Consider the following 22,231-nt stretch of genomic DNA (forward strand, 5'->3'; position numbering starts at 1 on the left):
GCTGAGCAACAGAACGATGAAGTTGAACTGGATGATCAGTTCATTGAACAGTTGGAAGAAGAATTAGATGAGGAAGATCAGGATGATGAGCAAGAAGAAGAAGGAGAAGAGAGTGGTCAGGATGACACTGAGGAGACAGCAAGTGGAGAAGATGCTGAGCCAACTCACACTGAGTTGACTACAGAAGAAGGTGCTGAGCAAACAGAACAGCAGGATGCTGATGAAGGAGAAAATTCTCCATCTCATTCAATTCACGCTGATCCCACTCCTCCAAGGACTCAGGGAAAAAGAAGAAGACTTGTCAAGGCACATACAACAACAGTGCTTGACTTCATGGATGATCTAACGTAGAAAAGACCAACCACTGATCCATCGAATATCAAGCTTAAATTCTTCAGAAAACCTTCTACGACTCTGCCAGAGCAAACTGAAAAGCAAGCCTCTGTTTCTCTTCCAGAGGAACAAGCCGACTTAGATGCTTCTGAGAACCCGACCAACACCGAGCCAATTCTCAATGTAGATGCTAAACCTAGCCCTCTGCCGGCTAAGGAAATTCCTTCTCCATTCAACACTGAACCTATCCCACCTTCAACAAAAAGTCAGGTTCAGCCTGACTCTGAACCTGAATCCAATGCTGCTGTTCAATCACCTCTCCATTCTACAGAACAAGTCCAGGTTGAAACACTAAGACCAGTCACTGACCCCACTGGCACTACAAATGATGCACTGAATCTCACTCCTCCACCAGCTGGTCAAACTAATGAAGACTCATACAACTACCTCACTGCCACTGAGTCTGGTAGAAGGATAATTAACTCGCTCAGGCGTTGATCCAAGACCTTCATCAAACTTCAGACACTGCTGCTGGGTCTTCCGATAATGAGTCCACTCAGCTTCCACAAGTCACTCAACTTCTCAACGAGGTTCGAGGTCTAAAAGACTTGCTGAGTGTAATGATCAATATCCAAGCCCAACAACCAAAGCAGGAGTCCATAACAAAGCTGGCTGAACTCCAGCTGACCATGGTTCAACATATCAACTCCCTACAAGGACAATTTCAAACCTTGTCAGTTGCGAACTCAGGGTATACAACTTCTACCGAAGTTCATCAGTTATTCACCCAGCTTCAAACTGAGCAAGAGAAGACAAACCATCAGCTTTCCTCTTACTCCCAATGCTCAGTAGAACAGATCGGCAAAACTGTTCGTCTTCTGAATCTAAACAAGGCAGAGATGGACACTGACCAGATGAAGCAGAATGAGATTCTCCAGTATACACATCAAATCTTTACCCATGTCCGTCATTCCAACATTCAGCGTTAGTTCTATGACTCATCTCTGCTCAAGATGTTTCATCAAGCTTATGTTGCGCTGACTGATACACTCACTTGGATGGGTAAATCTCAAGCCTACGCACTGAGCATCCTCAGCGCTGCTGAAATTGGTGTGCCTCAAGAGGTATTAGACGATGGTGTTGCTGTCTTTGATGGCATAAATGAAAGCACCAGCAAGCTGAAGGACTTCTCAGCTTGCATATCTGAAGCTGCTCAAAACAGCACATTTAGGCCTCCTCCTCCTCCCAATGTTGCCAAAACGGGGGAGAAAGAACAAACAGGAAGAACTCAGCATGAGGCTGCTGGAAGTAGTCAACTTAAGGGAAAGGGAAAACTGATATATAAGAAGAAATAGCTTAGTTAGGATAGCTAGTTTCTAAGTCTTAAGTATCCCTGTTATGTATAATGCTGACTACTTATTAATACTATGCTTGCATCAAATTTTTCAACTTGATTAAAATCTTATGTGATGCTGAGCTATTATGTTTTGCATACATCAACTGTGTTTATCATTCTTAATATCTTCTGATTGTATGCTGTTAACACTGTCTTGTATGATTAAAACATTGTCTTATAAGACTCATTGAACAACAAAATACTCAGCGCTCTCTGATAGTTAAATCTTTCGCTTAAAACTGAGTTAATAGAATATGTTTCATGAGCTGACCTTTATTTGAAAACTGACCTAGGACTTACTCGATTAAACCTTAAAATGTTTAGAGTAAAACTGTGTCAGTAGCTCAACCCTTACGGGGGAGTTTATTAAGTTATAAAAGGTCAACTATCATGGGAGAGCTCAAAACTGAGTTCTTCACTGAATAGTTTTGCCAACATCAAAATGGGGGAGTTTGTTGAAACACCTTTCCACATGATTTTGATTTGACAAAATTATTTGAGTATATGTTTAAAAATATTCTAAAACACACTAAGTTTAAATGCTTTGATTTATTACACTAATGTGTTTGTTCAATGTTGAGTTAAATTATTTATAAGACATAAAGACTAAAAGGCTAAAGGCCCAAAGGAAAGTCAAAGGCCCAAGACAACTCGGCCCGTGTAAACAAAATGCTGTCATTGTGGACAAAACGCAGCTCAGCATGAAGAAGGATCTGGAAGACGTTCTTTATCTACTTCGGAACGAAGTTGCTGAGTTGGACGACAAAGAGTACAAGACAGCAGCTGAGCAAGGAACAACTTCAAGACAAAAAGCTGTCTGAAAGACTTTGCCATAAAAAGGCGAAACATTCTGCCTGTCTGTCTAAAAGCTGCTCAGCACTGACTGTTAAGCCCAAAATATACCTAAAATATCATACATAAATACGTTAAATTTACATTGAAATCGTGCTAATTATATTCATTTAGAATACTTTTACGTCTTTATTTACTTCTTTGATGCAAGGTACTTAATTATTTGGTTAAATCCAAATAGGAGCGAAAACGGAGCTAAAATGGAGGAAAAACCTAAAAAACGTACCGAGAACGCATAACAGCCAGAAGAACGCTCAAGGAGGACGAAAAGTAGTCAAGAGATAGGGAAATATCTCTCTGTCACGACTGAGATTTTCATAATCTCAGTCACGACTTACGGAAGCCAGCTCGAGAGAAAGACGAAGTCTTCAACTCGCCCCTGTACCCCCTGTCGCGACTGAGATTTTCAGAATCTCAGTCGCGACAGTGAAGTATTCTGCACACAAAACACATGTTTTAATCGGAGAAACACGTCTGTTCGTTTGGATAAAAGCGACCCTTCACCAGCGGACACGACCCATCATTTACAACCCTTCAACAACTATAAATAAGTGATCCATTTCAGAAATTGAGAGGTTGGAAAAGTTAGAGAAATTAGAGAAGAAAGTTATTATGTTGAGTTTCTGATTCAGAAAAGAATCAGAAAGTTAGATTTCATTTCTGTAAATAAACTTGCTACACACAAGTTGTTATTAGATTAGTTATAAACACAGTATCAGTTTAGTTTCCAAGGTTGATCAGAGACAAGTTTTCATTCTGGTAGTGGACCTAGCAGTCTCTATTCCGAAGATCCAGCGAGAAGAATTGACGGCTGAAGCGCATGAGGTTTGACGCACCTACGGAGTTTGAGGGAAAGATTGTCAACCCGGATCTCAAAGTTTTCGTTACAATGCTATCCAAGTTTCTACTTCTCTGTTAACTTGTGAAAATTCACATTTCATTAATGATATACTTATTTATTCAACACATTCTTACTGTTGTTATTTTGATATTGTTCTGACAAAATGATTTTCAAAATGATAAATTGGTGTTTTTATTAAAACGTTCTATTCCATCTTATTCATATAAGAACTTTGTTGAACACTTGACATATTTAGTTTTTATGGATGACATGATCGCTGATCGTGGCTTGTCAGACATAAAATACTAGTTTGATTAAGGTAGAAATCACCTCAACATCAGGGGGATTTCTACGGTTCAAAGCCATTTAATTGAATAAATCGCTATATTGTTACATGCCCATAATCTTTACAAAGTTAAAGTTGTTTTCTTTGCTTTATGAAAATAAGTTTTATACCTTCTATTTATTCCAATTACGGTAGTATCTGTCTTGTAATCAAAATCCCAAGACAGAACTGTTCTCTAAACTCGATATGTTTTATTACTACAAGCGTATACCGTGCACTTGCGGAAATCGCTCAACAAGTTTTTGGCGCCGCTGCCGGGGAACGCCAAAATTTTTGACAAAATTTTAAATTTTTCGTGTTTTATTTCGAATCTAGGTTTAAACATACTTATTTTAACTTTTATAATTTAATAAATTTTCATTTACTAATTTATTTATTTTTCAAAATTCTGTTTTGTAGGTAGTTTCGGTTCGTGCAAGATTTCAGGTTCATGCGCAGTTCTCGAAGTTCAGGCATTGTACCAGACCCTATAGACCCAGAAATTGAGAAAACCATTAGGAAGAACAAGAAAAACAAGAAAAACAAAAATAAGACTCCAGTAAAAATATATACCGACCCAGAAAAAATGGCAGACCCACCAACACTTATGGATTACGCTAGGCCAGGTGTGGCCGGTGTGACCAATAGTATCGTTAGACCCAGAATCACCGCAAACCAATTTGAAATTAAGCCAGCTTTGCTTAATATGTTGCAAAATAATGTAACATTTTACGGGTTACCTAACGAAAATCCTAACACCCATTTAACAAATTTCCTTGAAATTTGTGACACTTTTAAAATCCCAGATGTGACTGCAGAAGCAATCAAACTTCGCCTGTTTCCTTTCACTTTGAAGGATAGAGCCAAAGAATGGTTAACTTCTATGCCAGCCGCAACTTTTGCCACTTGGGAACAATTAGCCCAAGCATTTTTATCGAAATATTTTCCTTTAGCAAAAACCACAAGAGTCATAAAGGAGTTAACATCTTTTTCTCAAAATGATAATGAGACTCTTTATGAAACTTGGGAACGTTTTAAAGAACTTCAACGTTTATGCCCACACCACCAATTACCCGCTGAACTTTTAATGCAAACATTTTACAATGGATTAAATCCTACAACTAGGAGTTCATTAGATGCTATGTCGGGAGGGCTATTTATGAAGAAAACATCAGCCCAAGCGAGAGAACTTTTGGAGGAAATGGCAATCAACAACAGTATGTGGCCCGCGGAACGTGGACATATGCCGGGGGCAAAACCATCATCCTCAACCACACCATCAGTTAAAGGTATAGTTGAACTTGATCCAGTCGCGATGCTACAAGCCCAATTTTCTGCTTTATCGCACAAAATTGACAAATTTATGGCACCACGCGATACCAATGGTAATCCAATCCAAACGGATGTGGATTACGAAAATATGAGTGAGATCGAACAGGTAAATTTTGTCCAAGGGCAAAACCAAACTAATAATCCTTATTCTAATACTTATAATTCTGGATGGAGGAATCATCCTAACTTTAACTGTAAAGATAACAATAACAATAATGCAAGTGCTAATCAAAATCAGTCAAGAGATACGATTAGCACTTTATCTTCTAAAATCGACAAGTTTATAGATGCTATCAGTGGAAAAATAAGTAATCACGACGATGGTTTTAAACGGATCGAAAATAAATTCGATCAGCTTATTAAAAACCACTCATCTAGCATCCATAATTTGGAGGTTCAAATTGGTCAACTTGCTAAATCAATTCCATCCCGAAAAGAGGGAAGTCTTCCCAGCCATACGGAGGAAAATCCGAAAGAGCAGGTGAAGGCTATCACTCTTCGTTCAGGGAAAAATTATCAAGGGCCTGAAATGCCCAAAGATGCAACATTACCAGGAATTGATTTATCAAAGTCCAAAGAAGATATCTTAAACACAAATAGTTCACCATTTGACACAAGTACCAAAACTTTTGTACCCAAACCACCTTTTCCGCACAAAATCCGAAATAAGGACTATGACAAACAACTTCTAACGTTTTTGGATACACTTAAAAATTTGCACATGAATTTGACATTTATGGATGCAATCACACAAATTCCTAACTATGGTAAGTTTTTAAAAGATTTGATTTCGAAGAAAATCAGTTGGGAAGGAATTTCATCAATTTCGTTAACTGAAGACTGTAGTTCAATAGTGTCAAGTAATTTGCCCACTAAAATCAAAGATCCCGGATGTTTTACTATTTCGTGTAAGTTGGGAGATATTGAATTCCCGAGTTGTCTTTGTGATTTAGGAGCAAGTATAAACTTAATGCCGTTGTCTATTTTTAACAAGTTAGGTTTAGAAGAAGATATCAAACGTACCAATATGGTTTTGCAATTAGCGGATCAAACCACTAAGAGGCCATATGGTATAATTGAAGATGTTTTAGTCAAAGTCGATAAATTTATTTTTCCTACCGATTTTGTTATATTAGACTTTGCATATGATGTAAATTGCCCTTTAATTTTTGGTAGACCGTTTATGAATACGGGACGCGCTCTAGTAGATGTGTCGGAAGGGAAGGTAGTTTTAAGGATAGGAGAAGATAAGATCGAGTTTAATATGAACAAAGCGATGAAATATCCTATGGAGGAATTCGCTTGTATGAAACTTGATTTAGTCGAGGAATGTGTCAATGACGTTATTCAGAGTGAAGAAATAATTGAACCTATAATAGGTGAGGAATTAGAAGATAAGGACCCAGAGCCTTTGATTCGAGAAGATGGACCAGTTCCGCCTTCAATTGTAACACCCCCTAAATTAGAACTTAAAGAGTTACCCAGTCATTTGAGGTACGCTTTCTTAGGCGAAGGCGATTCTTTACCTATAATTATTTTTAACAAATTAACAAACGATCAAGAAGAAAAATTGAAAGAAGTTGTTAGAAATAGGATAGGAAGTATGGGATGGCAAATTTCAGACTTAAAAGGAATAAATCCTAGTATCGTAATGCATAGAATTCACTTAGAAGAGGATAAGCCACCTAAAGCAGATAGGCAAAGACGCTTAAATCCGAACATGAAAGAAGTAGTAAAAAATGAGATTACTAAACTTTTAGACAATGGAATCATTTATCCGATCTCGGATAGTGAATGGGTTAGTCCAATCCATTGTGTACCCAAAAAAGGAGGCATAACTGTTGTAAGAAATGATGAAGGTGAACTGATACCTACACGAACCACCACCGGTTGGAGGGTTTGTATAGACTATAGGAACCTAAACAAAGCAACTAGGAAAGATCATTTTCCTCTACCTTTCATTGATCAAATGATCGAAAGGATAGCCGGTCATGCATTTTATTGTTTCCTAGACGGTTATTCCGGATTCTTTCAAATTTACATTTACCCGGATGACCAAGATAAAACAACCTTCACATGTCCTTACGGAACATTTGCATATAGGAGAATGTCTTTTGGTCTATGTAATGCACCAGCAACATTTCAACGATGTATGACAGCAATATTTAATGACTTTATTGAAGATATAATGGAAGTTTTCATGGATGATTTTTCAGTTTATGGAGATTCTTTCGATGCATGTTTACATAACTTAGATAAAGTATTGTCTAGATGTGAGGAAACGAATTTAGTATTAAATTGGGAAAAATGTCATTTCATGGTAGACGAAGGAATTGTTTTAGGTCATAAGATATCTGAAAAAGGTTTAGAAGTGGACAGAGCAAAGACTTCAGTTATAGAAAAATTACCCCCACCAACCACTTTTAAGGGAGTAAGATCATTTTTAGGTCATGCAGGTTTTTACATAAGGTTTATAAAGAACTTTTCTGTAATCTCCAAACCACTTACTAATTTGCTTATGAAGGATTCAACTTTTGATTTTAATAAAGATTGTTTGCAAGCTTTCAATACTTTGAAAACAACTTTAGTCAGTACACCTATAATATCGAAACCCGATTGGAATCTACCTTTCGAAATTATGTGTGATGCGAGTGACTTAGCTGTAGGATGTGTATTAGGTCAAAGGAAGGATAAAAAACTTCATGTTATATATTATGCGATTCACACATTGTCCGGTGCACAGTTAAATTACACCACAACTGAAAAAGAAATGTTAGCAGTAGTCTTTGCATGTGATAAGTTCCGATCTTATTTGTTAGGATCTAAAGTCATCATCTATACAGATCATGCAGCCTTACAATATTTATTTGCTAAGAAAGATGCAAAACCACGTCTTATTAGATGGGTTTTACTATTGCAAGAATTTGACATTGAGATTAAAGACAAAAAGGGAGTAGAAAACCTGGTCGCCGATCATCTATCAAGACTTGAGGATGAAAACGGTCCCATCGGTGAAACATCAGGCATTCGAGATGATTTCCCCGATGAACATCTCATGCAAGTACAAAGTGTCATAGCTCCATGGTATGCGGACATTGCCAATTACTTAGCTGCATATGTTGTGCCAGATGGATTGACTTCTCAGCAAAAGAAGAAATTCTTTTCAGAAGCTAAGAAATATTTTTGGGAAGATCCATTCTTGTTCAAAACATGCGACAATGGAATACTTAGGAGATGTGTTAGTGAGTTTGAATATGACTCTATAATGTTAGAATGTCATGCTAGCGCTTACGGAGGTTATAATAGCGTAAGCAAAACAGCAGCTAGAATACTTGAATGCGGATTCTTTTGGCCTACTCTGTTTAAAGATGTCCGTTCATTTATTATCCGATGTGATAAATGTCAAAAAACAGGGAATATAGGAAGGAAAGATGAGATGCCTCTTACGAACATATTGGAAGTTGAAATCTTCGATGTATGGGGGATTGATTTCATGGGTCCTTTTCCTACTTCTTTTGGCAAAAATTACATATTAGTAGCCGTAGATTATGTTTCAAAGTGGGTTGAAGCAATTGCAACCCCGACAAATGATTCTAAAGTAGTTGTTAAGTTTTTAAATTCAATATTCTGTCGATTTGGAGTTCCTAGAGTTATGGTAAGCGACGGCGGTACTCATTTCGTAAATAGAGTTTTTGAGTCACTTATGAAAAAATACGGAGTACACCACCGTATCTCTACACTGTACCATCCTCAAACGAATGGTCAAGTAGAAATTTCAAATAGAGAACTCAAATGGATACTTGAGAAAACAGTTTCATCTTCTAGAAGAGACTGGGCACATAAACTTAACGATGCATTATGGGCATACCGTACTGCATTTAAAACACCTATCGGAATGACACCTTATAGATTAGTCTATGGTAAAGCTTGTCATTTGCCAGTTGAATTAGAACATAAAGCATATTGGGCTATAAGAACTCTTAATTATGATTTGCAAAGCGCAGGGAAAAAGCGTTTGTTCGACTTAAACGAGTTGGATGAACTACGCTATTTGTCCTACGAAAATGCTAGAATTTATAAGGAAAAAATTAAAAAGTGGCATGATGACAAAATCAAAATTAAAAACTTTAATGTTGGGGATAAAGTCTTACTTTTTAATTCGAGATTAAAGTTATTCTCAGGTAAGCTAAAATCTAGATGGGCTGGACCATTTTTGGTTATTAAAACATTTGATTACGGAACTTTGGAGCTAGAAAAATCCAATGGCGAACGATTTAAGGTCAATGGTAATCGTTGTAAGACTTATTTCGACGGAGCTCCAATTCAAGCAATTGAATCCGTGGATAAATTCTATGAAAATTAATTTATTTAGTTTTCATATTTTAAATTTATAGTTTTCTTATTTTATGTTCATCATTCTTATTCTTTTTCTTTTTAATTTATTTACTTTTATTTTATTTTATTTTATTTACTTTAATTTTTATATTTATATTTATATTTATTTTTGTGTACAAATAAGTTTTGTTAACATTAAAATTTTAATTTAGTCATGTTTTGAAAGTTTCATTAAGTGTTAAGTGTTATTGAGAAATTAAATGTGCAGAAATCTCAGTTGAGATTTTCCATGTTTCAGGATTTGGAAATCTCAGTTGAGATTCTGAAAATCTCAGTTGAGATTTTCTGTCTTTTTGCAATTGGAATAACTGTAAGGGATTACAGTCTTCTTTCTTGAAAATTTCTGTCAGTTGAATCAAAGAGGTATCACTTTGGCACCTTTTTCTTTTTAACAGACACAACCTTTCACTTATAGGTCTTATATATTCCTGTAGGATCAGACTTCAATCATTTTATTTTATCTTTCTGAATTTCTTTCTCAAATTCTCAAATCCTGCAGACTTCATTTTCTTCTCTCTCACAAACATGACTAAGTCTTTGAAAAATGTTAGACAACACACTTCTTCTCAAAACGGGAAAGTTGATATCTCCGATCGTTATGGTGCATGGTTTCCAATTTATACCCATGATGAGGGGAAACGCTTTCTGCAATTTAGATATGCTCAATTCTTTGGCATGATGTATATGGACGAGTTTCTGAACGAGGAACTCGGGATAAGCGAAGACATTGATCGCTATCTTACTAATTTGGGTTGGACCAAATTTGTTTCTATGAAATTTCCTATTATTGGAAACTGGGTACTAGAGTTTCTATCTACTGTTCGATTCGTCAATAAGAGGTGTGTTCGTCTCAGTTTTCGTTGTGAGGGGCAGGTCTTCACTTTTGGATATCCAGAACTACATAATTGGTTTGGATTTCCACCCCGAGACACAACTCAACACCATCCTAGAAGGGATATGACTTCTAGAGATATATGGAGGATGTTAACAGGATTTTGGCGATTCAATCCACGTCTTGCCTTCAACAAATCCATTAATTCTAATTCCATGCTGTATCTGCATAAATTCCTCTATCACAGCCTTTTTGGTCGAGTCAGTAGCAATGTTGTGAAAGATACTGATCTCTATGTGTTGGGCGACATTTTCCAAGGCAACTCAGTGAACTCCTCGAAGATTCTAATGGAGGGGTTAGTTGCTGCTTCCCGTTCAAAGAAACAGAAGATTGGATTCGCCAACATCATTTGTGGAATCATACTAGGAGCCAAGGGAACCATTTCTGTCCCTTGCACTGATACAGAACCGTTTCCTATTCTAGACTACGAGTTTTTGGAGAACGAGGGGCTTGTAAAACGAGTTTTTCGTTCTGGTCCAACATTCCTTTCTGCACCAGAAAGGCAAGTCTTCATTCAAACGAAGATTAATAGGGCCAATGCACATCGTCTGTCATCTACTTAGGGATATAATTTGAGTTTCTGTTGTTTTATTATATATATGAGTGTTTCTATTTTGTATTTTTAGGAGTAAGATGTTTTTATGTACTATATATTAGGTATTGTTTATATTTTTTATTATAATAAATAAAAGTGCATTAATTCCTTAGTTTAATTCTTTTATTTAAGGAATAACCCTTGGTTTTCCTTTAATTTAATGTTTTAGTTTTGTTTATCTCAGTTTCAGGGATTAATGTTCACATTAATGTCACTTAATTATAAGAGGAACTGGTTTAGAAGTGTTCAAATAATCAAAAACAGTCACAATTTTACCCAGAATTTCCAAAATCTCAGTTGAGATTCTGAATTCTCAGTTGAGACAGCAAGAGGACAACTTTCAGCGAAATTTCGACCCCCCCTACGTACTTGCTGTCGCGACTTACAGGGACGGGATTTGGGCGAATTTCCCTTCTTTTCCTCTTCCTACTCTAATTAATACATATTCATCTATCCTAATCAATACCAATTACTTACACCTATTTATACCACCTTTTTTTTACACCAATCAATCATCTTTTCTCTTCCCAATAACAAGATTCACTCATCTTCCTCATAAATCTTTGCCCTATTCATCTTCTTCTTCCCCAATTCACCACCCTTATCTTTTACTCTTCTTTCCATCCTTTCATATTTTCTTCATCTCTTTCACCCAAATTTCACAAACAAAATGCCTAGACAAAAGACCGTTGCTAACAAAACCAAGGCCACCGAAGTCAATCGATTACGGGTTCAATATGGGGCATCGTTCGACATTACAACGGAAGCCGAAGGACACAAATATCGCCGATTTTCTAATAGCCAAATAGAGTTCGTCGACATGCTTTTTCTTGACACCGACATGGTAAACACACTTTCTTTTACCGAGCGTATTGATGAATTTCTTTCCGTTCTTAGTTGGAAACGATTTTCTAGTATGCGTTTTCCTAGTCTTAAATCGCATATTATTGAGTTTTTGGTTACTCTAACCTATGACAAGAAGAAAGGAGTTATCTCTTTTCGAAATGATGGAGTTCATTATGACGTTGGGTATGCGGCCATGAACCGTTGGTTTGGTTTTCCTACTCGAAATTTTTATTCCAAGCCAAAGCCTTTTAATTCACACACGGTTTGGCAATCTTTAACCGGTTTAGATGTTTTTAGTCCAAAGAATACATCTAGTAAGCTACTTAAGGATGATTGTATCTTCTTCTTTCACAAGTTTTTATCATTTTCCTTATTTGGTCGGGTTGAAAGTTCCAAAGTGCAATTTCGTGATTTGGTTGTGTTGGATGCTATTTTTAAGGGTTTGACCATTGATAGTATCGAGATGATATTTACTAATTTAGTTCGAGCTTCCAAGTCCCGCAATAAGCAAGTGCCTATGGGTAATTTAATTACCGGTATTGTTTTGGGCGCTCGAGGTGAATTAGCGGATTATCAAAATATGCCTCATGATGGTTTACCTTTCTTGGATCTCACGGCACTTCAAATGGCCAATTTATTGAAGAAAATGGGACCCCCCGCCTTTATATCTTATGCGGATCGCACAAGACGTGTTTTTGCTACCATGGGTAGTGAAGCCTCGAGTTCTCAAGGTTTAGGTGCCCAAGATGATGATGAGGAAGATGAAGAGGAATTTGATGAAGAAGAAGAGGAGGAGGAGAATGTTGATGTTAATGCCAACGAGCAAGCAAGTGTGGAACCAAATAAAGAAGAACAAGTTGGATGGCAACGTGTTTTGACACAAATGAACGAGCATAACCGTCACATGAATTTGCGGTTGGATGAAGTCGTTGCCAACAATACCAAAATGAGTTCGAGGATAACCACGGTGGATGCCAATATCACTACATTAAGACGTGAGCACAAATCTACTCGTCGCCGGTTGCTATCTTTCTTCCGACGCCAAGGAGTTGAGACTACGCCTTCACCACCGAGTTCACCTTGATAGGTTTTATCCTTTCCATCTTTAACTCATTTTCGTTATTATTATGTCTTGTTCAATTTGGTACAATATTTTTACTTATGTTTGGTACAATTCTCTTTATTATTATGTTTGAATGTTATCGTACTATATTTTCATTTCTAATTCGTATGGTTTATTTCGTACTATTTTTCGTGTTTTATCGCTTTTTGCACCAATGAGGACATGGTCCAAATTAAGTGTGGGAGGAGATATTTCATATTCATTTTAATTTTAAGTACGAATGAATGGCACGAATGAGAATGAATGCTATTTATTTCGTACTATAAATGCATGTTGTTATTTATTTTAAGTAAAGTATATAATGCAACATTTTGCAAAATCAATTGCAACATTTTTATAATAAGTGCAACATTTTTAAAAAATAATGGCAATTTTTCATAAACGTAAATTTTTTTGTTAACTATGTTTTTCATATGTTTCAAACACTTTAACTTTCAAAATAATGTTACGCATATTTTAAGGTTATCATTATTGATAGAAATAATATTTCTATACGGGCTATATTTTTACAAATATTTTTACAAATCTCCGATACGATTTTAACAAAAACGTCTCGAGTAAATGTATATAAGTAAAATTTCTTTAAATTCAAATCTCTATTTTATATCATGAATTCATGATAAATATAAATCTTATTTTCAATTTTCAATTAGGTTTATAGGCATAAATCGAACTAACAACTTTAGCTTTTTAGCTCGATATTATTTTTCGTCTTACATTAAAAACCAATTGAAGTTTTTAAGGAAACTTTAGCCATAATACATGTTGAATTTCAAGTCAATATAGGATGAATGTGCTATTTTTATTTTCCCAATTTTATTTTTACATTTTAATTTAATCAAGTAGTCGTATTCTTAACTTTTGGCCACGATTGAGACCAACCTTATCACAATCGAGGTATGAAAGGGAAGAACATTAAGTACCGTTTACTTTTGGCCACGATTGCGACCACCCTTATCACGGTCGAGGTATGAAAGGAACGTTAGAAATTAAAGCAAAATTAAACGTGTTTAAAGTTTTAAGTAACGATTGCGTCCACCCATGGCATGGTCGGTACCTCTTAAACGAACACGAAAGCAAATTAATTCGTATATAGTTACGATCGAGACCACCCTTATCTTGGGCGTAACTAAGCAATTATGTCAAACCTAAGTCCTTAATAAATCTATATTTGTAATAGTTTAGGTTTGGGAAAGGAAATTTTGTGCTTAGAAATGCCTTGAGACGAAAGATTCAAAAACATGCGTGCTTACACCGTCCCGAATACTTCAATATAAAAATTGAGATACAAGACGAGTAATATATCTCTTTTATACTAGCTAGTTTGATGCTTTGCGTATAAATTTACCATGAAAGTTTATCTTTTGGTTTAACTAATTCAAAGAGGAATATATGGATATATGTTCTATTTATAAAGAGATTGAGTAAAGAATAAATTCAGTGAAATTTTGCTCGGGACTAGCAAAAGCTTAAGTGTGGGAGTTTGTTAAGACCAAAATATTCCTAAAATATCATACATAAATACGTTAAATTTACATTGAAATCGTGCTAATTATATTCATTTAGAATACTTTTACGTCTTTATTTACTTCTTTGATGCAAGGTACTTAATTATTTGGTTAAATCCAAATAGGAGCGAAAATGGAGCTAAAACGGAGCTAAAATGGAGGAAAAACCTAAAAAACGTACCGAGAACGCATAACAGCCAGAAGAACGCTCAAGGAGGACGAAAAGAAGTCAAGATACAGGGAAATATCTCTCTGTCGCGACTGAGATTTTCATAATCTCAGTCGCGACTTACGGAAGCCAGCTCGGGAGAAAGACGAAGTCTTCAACTCGCCCCTGTACCCCCTGTCGCGACTGAGATTTTCAGAATCTCAGTCGCGATAGTGAAGTATTCTGCACACAAAACACATGTTTTCATCGGAGAAACGCGTCTATTCGTTTGGATAAAAGCGACCCTTCACCAGCGGACACGACCCATCATTTACAACCCTTCAACAACTATAAATAAGTGATCCATTTCAGAAATTGAGAGGTTGGAAAAGTTAGAGAAATTAGAGAAGAAAGTTATTATGTTGAGTTTCTGATTCAGAAAAGAATCAGAAAGTTAGATTCCATTTCTGTAAACAAACTTGCTACACACAAGTTGTTATTAGATTAGTTATAAACACGGTATCAGTTTAGTTTCGAAGGTTGATCAGAGACAAGTTTTCATTCTGGTAGTGGACCTAGCAGTCTCTATTCCGAAGATCCAGCGAGAAGAATTGACGGCTGAAGCGCATGATGTTTGACGCACCTACGGAGTTTGAGGGAAAGATTGTCAACCCGGATCTCAAAGTTTTCGTTACAATGCTATCCAAGTTTCTACTTCTCTGTTAACTTGTGAAAATTCACATTTCATTAATGATATACTTATTTATTCAACACATTCTTACTGTTGTTATTTTGATATTGTTCTGACAAAATGATTTTCAAAATGATAAATTGGTGTTTTTATTAAAACGTTCTATTCCATCTTATTCATATAAGAACTTTGTTGAACACTTGACAGATTTAGTTTTTATGGATGATATGATCGCTGATCGCGGCTTATCAGACATAAAATACTAGTTTGATTAAGGTAGAAATCACCTCAACATTAGGGGGATTTCTACGGTTCAAAGCCATTTAATTGAATAAATCGCTATATTTTTACATGCCCATAATCTTTACAAAGTTAAAGTTGTTTTCTTTGCTTTATGAAAATAAGTTTTATACCTTCTATTTATTCCAATTACGGTAGTATCTGTCTTGTAATCAAAATCCTAAGACAGAACTGTTCTCTAAACTCGATATAATACTTCTATCTAATCCTAATTTACCAAAAACAATTCCATCAATTAAACGTATTTCTTTTATTAAACCTAAACACGTGATTAAAACCGAATTAAATAAAGTTTTAGTTAAAAAGCGTTCCCTGTGGGTTCGATATCTTTTATTACTACAAGCGTATACCGTGCACTTACGGAAATCGCTCAACACTAACCGAAGACAGAAGATACAATAATCTGATTGGCCAACGGCACTGAGCGTGTACTGAGTGACAACGACATCAAGCCGTTTCCCTCCAACGTTTATTTCGAAATTTGAAATAACCGATACCTCAAGTGTCACTATAAATAGGCCTTTCAGTTGCTTCATTCGATGCAGATCTTCAACAAGCCATTATGCTGACCAAATTTCTACTCGAAGAATCTGTGTGAAAAAGCAAAGCAAATACTTACACCAATTTCCATATTACTGTGTAAAAGTCTAGAGTGATTATCCAATCATCTAAAGTGTCTTAGCAATTGTTGTTTAGGACAAACTTATTATCATTTCTAAAATTAGAAAGGAGAGGCTGAGTACTCGGTTATAGTACTCAGCAACAGAATAGGAGTGAGTAGAGGTATAGAGGAAGGTACTCTTGTTATACTCAGCTTCTTGTTGTAAAAGGTTTGATGTTCTACCGTTAAAGAGCTCAGTAGAGAATTCGAAAGCTCGGAACGTGTTCCGGGGACAAGACGTAGGCGTAGAGGCCGAACCTGGATAAATCTGCTGAGTAACATCGTTCTAACCTTAAACTCCTTTAATATATATATTGCTTGCTTAAACAAAACCGACCAAGTAAAAAGGTCACGCTGAGTTGTGTGCATTGAGTATCTGAGTTCAGGAATAGACTCAAGTGCTATCTCCTGACTCAAAGAAAGAAGCTGACTTAGTCACCAGTTGACTAAGCTAGTGTCTTACTTCACTCAGCGCGCTGTGTAATTCTCTTTCAAAGAAAAAGAAGTCAGCCTCAACGTACTAAATTTTTTAATAGTTCCTATCCCCCGCTTGGAACTAACTTGTTACGTTATAAGGGACCAACATGTCTAAATTATCTGATTCCATGGGGAACGAGGAAGTTTTGTTAGAATAGGAGTCTTATGACCTTTTTCCTTTTTCCTTAGGGCAAAAACTCTATTTGAAGGCCTCACTATGTTTTTCATTGTTTAGGTTTTCTTTTAGTATTGAGCTTTGCTTAGAATTCCAGAACAGGGAGACCTTGTTTATCTTCAAGGTTTTGTAAAGCTATCATAGCCGAGTTCCATGGTTATGAGTAGCTAAACCCTTTATTTCGGTTAAGGGATAATTCAAAGGTAGGAATCTTCAAGTATTGTGAGATCGTTTCTCTTCTAGTATTTTCTCTTTATTCATATCATTTGTTTATTCACTGTGTTTAGGGATTTTATCTCAATTGTTAGTTTGCTTTTGAATGATACGGCCGATTGTTCATTTGATTAAACTGGTATACAGCTATCTGATTAAACTAGATAATCAACGAGTCATTATTTATTTAAATCTGAGTTAGTAGTAATTGATGCTATAAAGTTGAAATCTAGATTGTATTTGGTGATAATCAGATTGACAACTGAGAACTCTCCATGTGACATCAATACATCTATTTTCGACTTTATATCATCAAGTGAATGAGTAATTAAGTTTCTGAATCGATATCGCTGAAAATCGGTTGGCTTAGATTAGGTTCTTCTAATTCCTAACGCTGTTAACGGGTTGAATCTTACCCGCTGAGGTAAGGTTATTCGTTAATTAGGAGTTAACTACAGTCTTACTTGGTTAACTCATTATTTAGGAAGAATATACCAAACTAATCTGATATGCAATTTAGAAGAAACATCATTTCTGTCAATGATCAAGACTAACCGAATTCCTTGCCTGAGAATCCCTTAGCTGAATTTCTAATTAATCATTTTATTCAATTTCAACTAAACTCTATTACTTTTGTTAATTTAGCAATCAACTATTCCAATTCCCCCTTTTTACTTTTTATTTATTTGCTTGGTTATATTTACAAATTAGATCAGTATTAGTCCTTTGGGTACGACATTTGCTTACCCTTGTGGAAACCTAAGGGCTATTAAGTTATATTTATTTTTGGTGGATTCGACAACCGTCAACAATGCTCTAGAATTCGATGATGTTCATTATCAATCTTTATTTTTCCTTACATGGGATAGTGCATCAAATATCTAATGTTAAGAGACCTCAATAGAATGCTCGTGTAGAAAGGAAATATAGACACATCCTGGAAATTGCCAGGGCCTTAAGATTTGAAGTTGGACTTTCATTGACATTTTGTGAAGATTGTTAGCTTACCACAATTTATATTATTAACAGGTTACCCTCATATGTTCTCAATCATAAAATACCCTATGAATTATTGCATCATCAACTTCCTCTATATGATCATCTTAAAGCCTTTAGATGTATATCTTTTGCCTCTAATCCTCTTTTTCCTTTGATAAATTGTCTCCAAATGGTGTGCTTTGTGTGTTTCTAAGGTATCCACCCATAAGAAAATGTTATAGATTATTGAACTTAACTACTAATCAAATCTTCATCTCTAGGTATGTCTTGTTTCTTGAACATATTTTCCCATTTCACCCTAATTCCATCAACTTTTATATGTAATCCATACATATGTTGCAATCTTCTAAGCCTTCCCACGATGTCCTCGATGACATATAATTATTACGTGCTCATCAACAAGACCCTTCCCCATCCTCACTTATATCTCATACAGCTGATGATTCAAATGTTGAATCTTCTCCTTCGCCACATGGATGCTATCTATAGCCTATTGATCATCTAAAGTCTATGTTATCTGAACAATTTAATATGAAGGACCTAGGTTTTCTAAGATATTTTCTTGGCTTGGAAATTGATAGATCTTCCTTTGGCTTCTTTTTGTCACAAAATAAATATGCTCAGGATATAATCAATGAGTTTAGTATGCAATATTCTAAACCACTGCAACTTCTTCTTGATAGTCATCTTAAGCTCACAATTGACAAAAGAGATGTTTTATTAGATCCTACCTTATATCAACGATTGATTGGGAAGTTCATATACCTAAAAATTACAAGGCCTGACATTTCTTTTCATGTTCAACTACTCACACAGTGTCTGTATCAACCTAGCACAATTCACTTCTGTTGGAATTTAGTGTCCTAAATACAATTGTTTTGGATATTAATATTAATGAATAAATTGTTTATTTGGTCATTTGTTTAATCAGATATATAGCATTAATATGTAACTATATATAAAGGCACAAATCTTTCACAAAGGAAGTAATGCTAAGTTTATTCAAGTAGTTATAAAGTGTTCATACAAGCATGAAGTGAGACTATACTTTATAATAGACTGATAGACTTAAAGTAAACCCAAGTCAAGTAATATGTTATAGGGATTGGCATATTGCTGTTGAGACTTGCATGTAACAGTGTTTTCTGTCGAGACAGAAAGCTGATCTCACAAGCTTTAGATATTCTGATATCTAGACAGTTACATGGATCTGATGAAGGAGTTCATGAGGATTGGGACCCGACTTGAGATAACAGAATGGAGTGATTTATCTAATGTGTCAACTTTTCATCTCATCGGTATTAGTAGGTATAACTAATCCTCAGACTCAAACATTCATTAATTAGTAATTCTGGATTACGGAGTCTGATACTTTGATTCTGTGCGAGCACGATAGGTGAGAGCCTAGGGTGTGTGAGAGCAGGGTTGGGTATCACGCGAAGTAATTATAGAATGGTTAATGTCAGATTGAGCATTCGTCACTCCCAATAAATGGGAGATATATCCAAAGGGCCGCTTGTGGTGAATTGACTGAAATCCTTGCAAGGTGATACAGTTAAGAGTAGAAATAAACATTTCACTTAACTTATCTTTCAGAGTGAATTCAACCTGTACAAGTAAAACCGGACTCTTCGTTATATGTAACCTTGACACATTCCATGGTTATAAGGAATTGACTGACATGATATAGTTGATGAAGGATCGTATTATACTGTACCTAATACAGAAAGGTTAATGGCAGTTATCAACCTGACTTCTTAATTGCTCTGGGGGAATATCATAGGTTCTGCTAGTAACAGCTCTCGACGGTATTCCGTTATATATATGTTGGAATTAATCGTAATGAATAATTTCAAATGATATATACGGCTACTGGCAATAAAGAACCTAATGGGTCGCATATGGGACTTGGAATCGGAGGACGAAAATGTAATTAGTGGGACATACACATCAACAACAACAACAACAACAAAGCCTTAGTCCAGAAATGATTCGGGGTCGTCTAACATGAACCATCATATAAAACCGTGAAATCAAGTCGTGTCAGCAACACAAATTCGCTCCCTCCACTCCGTCCTATCCACTACCATATTTTCCTCAATTCCCAGTAAACTCATATCACTCTCGACCCCCCTCCTCCAAGTTTGCTTAGGTCTTCCCCTACCCCTCACCACTACATCCCTTTGCCACTCTTCGGTTCTCCTAACCGGCGCATCAAGCGCTCTACGTCTCACATGGCCAAACCACCTTAGTCAGTTTTCTCTCATTTTATTCTCAATAGATGTGACCCCTACTTTTGTCCTAATTATTTTATTACTCACCCGATCCTTTCTCGTATGACCACACATCCATCTCAACATAAGCATCTCCGCCACCGACATCTTATGGATGTGGCAGTGTTTCACTGCCCAACACTCCGTACCATATAACAATGCTGGTCTAATTGCCGTCCGGTAGAATTTCCCCTTCAATCTATTAGGCATGCCGGGGTCACAAAGGAAACCCGTAACACTCTTCCACTTCGACCAACCAGCTTTAATCATATGAGCAACATCTCCATCTACTTCTCCATCCGTTTGGATAATAGATCCTAAATACCGGAAGCAATCCGAGGCCTGAACAACTCTCCCATCTAGGGTGATTGTCCCTGCCTCCCTACTCCTATGGCCGCTAAACTTACACTCCAAATATTCTGTCTTATTTCGGCTCAACTTAAAGCCTCTAGATTCTAGAGTTTGTCTCCATAGTTCCAACTTCCTCTCCACTCCTTCTTTCATCTCATTAACCAACACAATATCATCTGCAAACAGCATGCACCATGGTATACCATCTTGAAGTGAACTTGTTAGTTCGTCCATAACGATGGCAAAAAGAAATGGGCTTAGTGCGGAACCTTGATGCACTCCAATCGTAATAGGAAACTCTTCAGTCTTCCCAACACTAGTACGCACACTCGTGCATGCTCCCTCATACATGTCCTTTATGATGTCAATATATTTTCGCAAAATGCCTTTCCTTATCAAGGCCCACCAAAGTACTTCCCTTGGTACCTTATCATATGCTTTCTCCAAGTCAATGAAAACCATATGCAAGTCTTTCTTCTTATTTCGATAGTGCTCCACTAATTGTCTCATTAGATGGATGGCTTCCATAGTTGATCTTCCTGGCATAAAGCCAAACTGGTTTTCCAAGATCTTCACCGTCCTCCTTAGCCTTTGTTCGATCAATCGCTCCCAAAGTTTCATAGTGTGACTCATTAATTTGATTCCCCGATAGTTGGCACAATCTTGGACATCGCCTTTGTTCTTATACAAAGGGATTAAGATACTTATCCTCTATTCTGATGGCATCTTATTGTTTCTCCAAATTTTGTTGAAGAACGTCGTCAACCACTCGATTCCTCTTTCTCCCAAACATCTCCAAATCTCAATAGGGATACCATCAGATCCTACTGCTTTCTTCAACTTCATCTTACTTAATGCCATTTTGACTTCACCTTTTTGAATTCTCCGCAGGCATTAATGATTTATCATATCGTGATGGATACTTATATCTCCCACATCTTGTCTGCGATCTCCATTAAATAAGTCATCAAAATAGGACCTCCATCGTTCCTTGATATCCTTATCTCCAACTAGGACTTGCTGGTCCACATCCTTCACACATTTAACTTTTTCGAGATCTCGTGTCTTCCTATCTCTCATCCGAGCAATTCTATATATGTCTCTTTCCCCTTCTTTCGTATCCAATCTGGTATACAGATCCCGATTCACCTTTGCTCTAGCATCTCGTATGACCTTCTTTACTTCCCGTTTAGCCTCTTTGTATTTTTCGTAGTTCTCGTCACTCCTACATTTCCCCAATATTTTATAGGGTTCTCGCTTACTCTTTACTGATTGTCGTACTTCTTCTGTCCACCAAGATGTGTCCTTACCCGGTGGCATGCTACCTTTAGATTCCCCTAGAACTTCCTTCGCTACTTCCCAAATACTATGCTCCATCTTAGTCCATATCGAATCTATATCTAACTCCATATTACAAGTCCAAACATCTTTTTTGGTCATCTCATCCACAAATTTTTGTTGATTCTCTCCTTGCAATTTCCACCACTTAATCTTAGTCTCTACTT

At 36.4% G+C, this 22,231-nt stretch overlaps 1 non-coding gene across 1 annotated transcript; it reads right to left on the reverse strand.

Annotated features, from left to right (window-relative positions):
• Positions 1 to 4,711: 4,711 nt before the first annotated feature.
• Positions 4,712 to 4,818, reverse strand: LOC136201656 (small nucleolar RNA R71). Its single transcript, XR_010674002.1, has one exon. It is a non-coding gene; the product is annotated as a small nucleolar RNA R71 (small nucleolar RNA).
• Between the last annotated feature and the right edge of the window lie 17,413 nt (positions 4,819 to 22,231).

This window comes from Euphorbia lathyris, chromosome 7 (genome assembly GCF_963576675.1).
Source record: "Euphorbia lathyris chromosome 7, ddEupLath1.1, whole genome shotgun sequence".
Taxonomy (NCBI): Eukaryota; Viridiplantae; Streptophyta; class Magnoliopsida; order Malpighiales; family Euphorbiaceae; genus Euphorbia; species Euphorbia lathyris.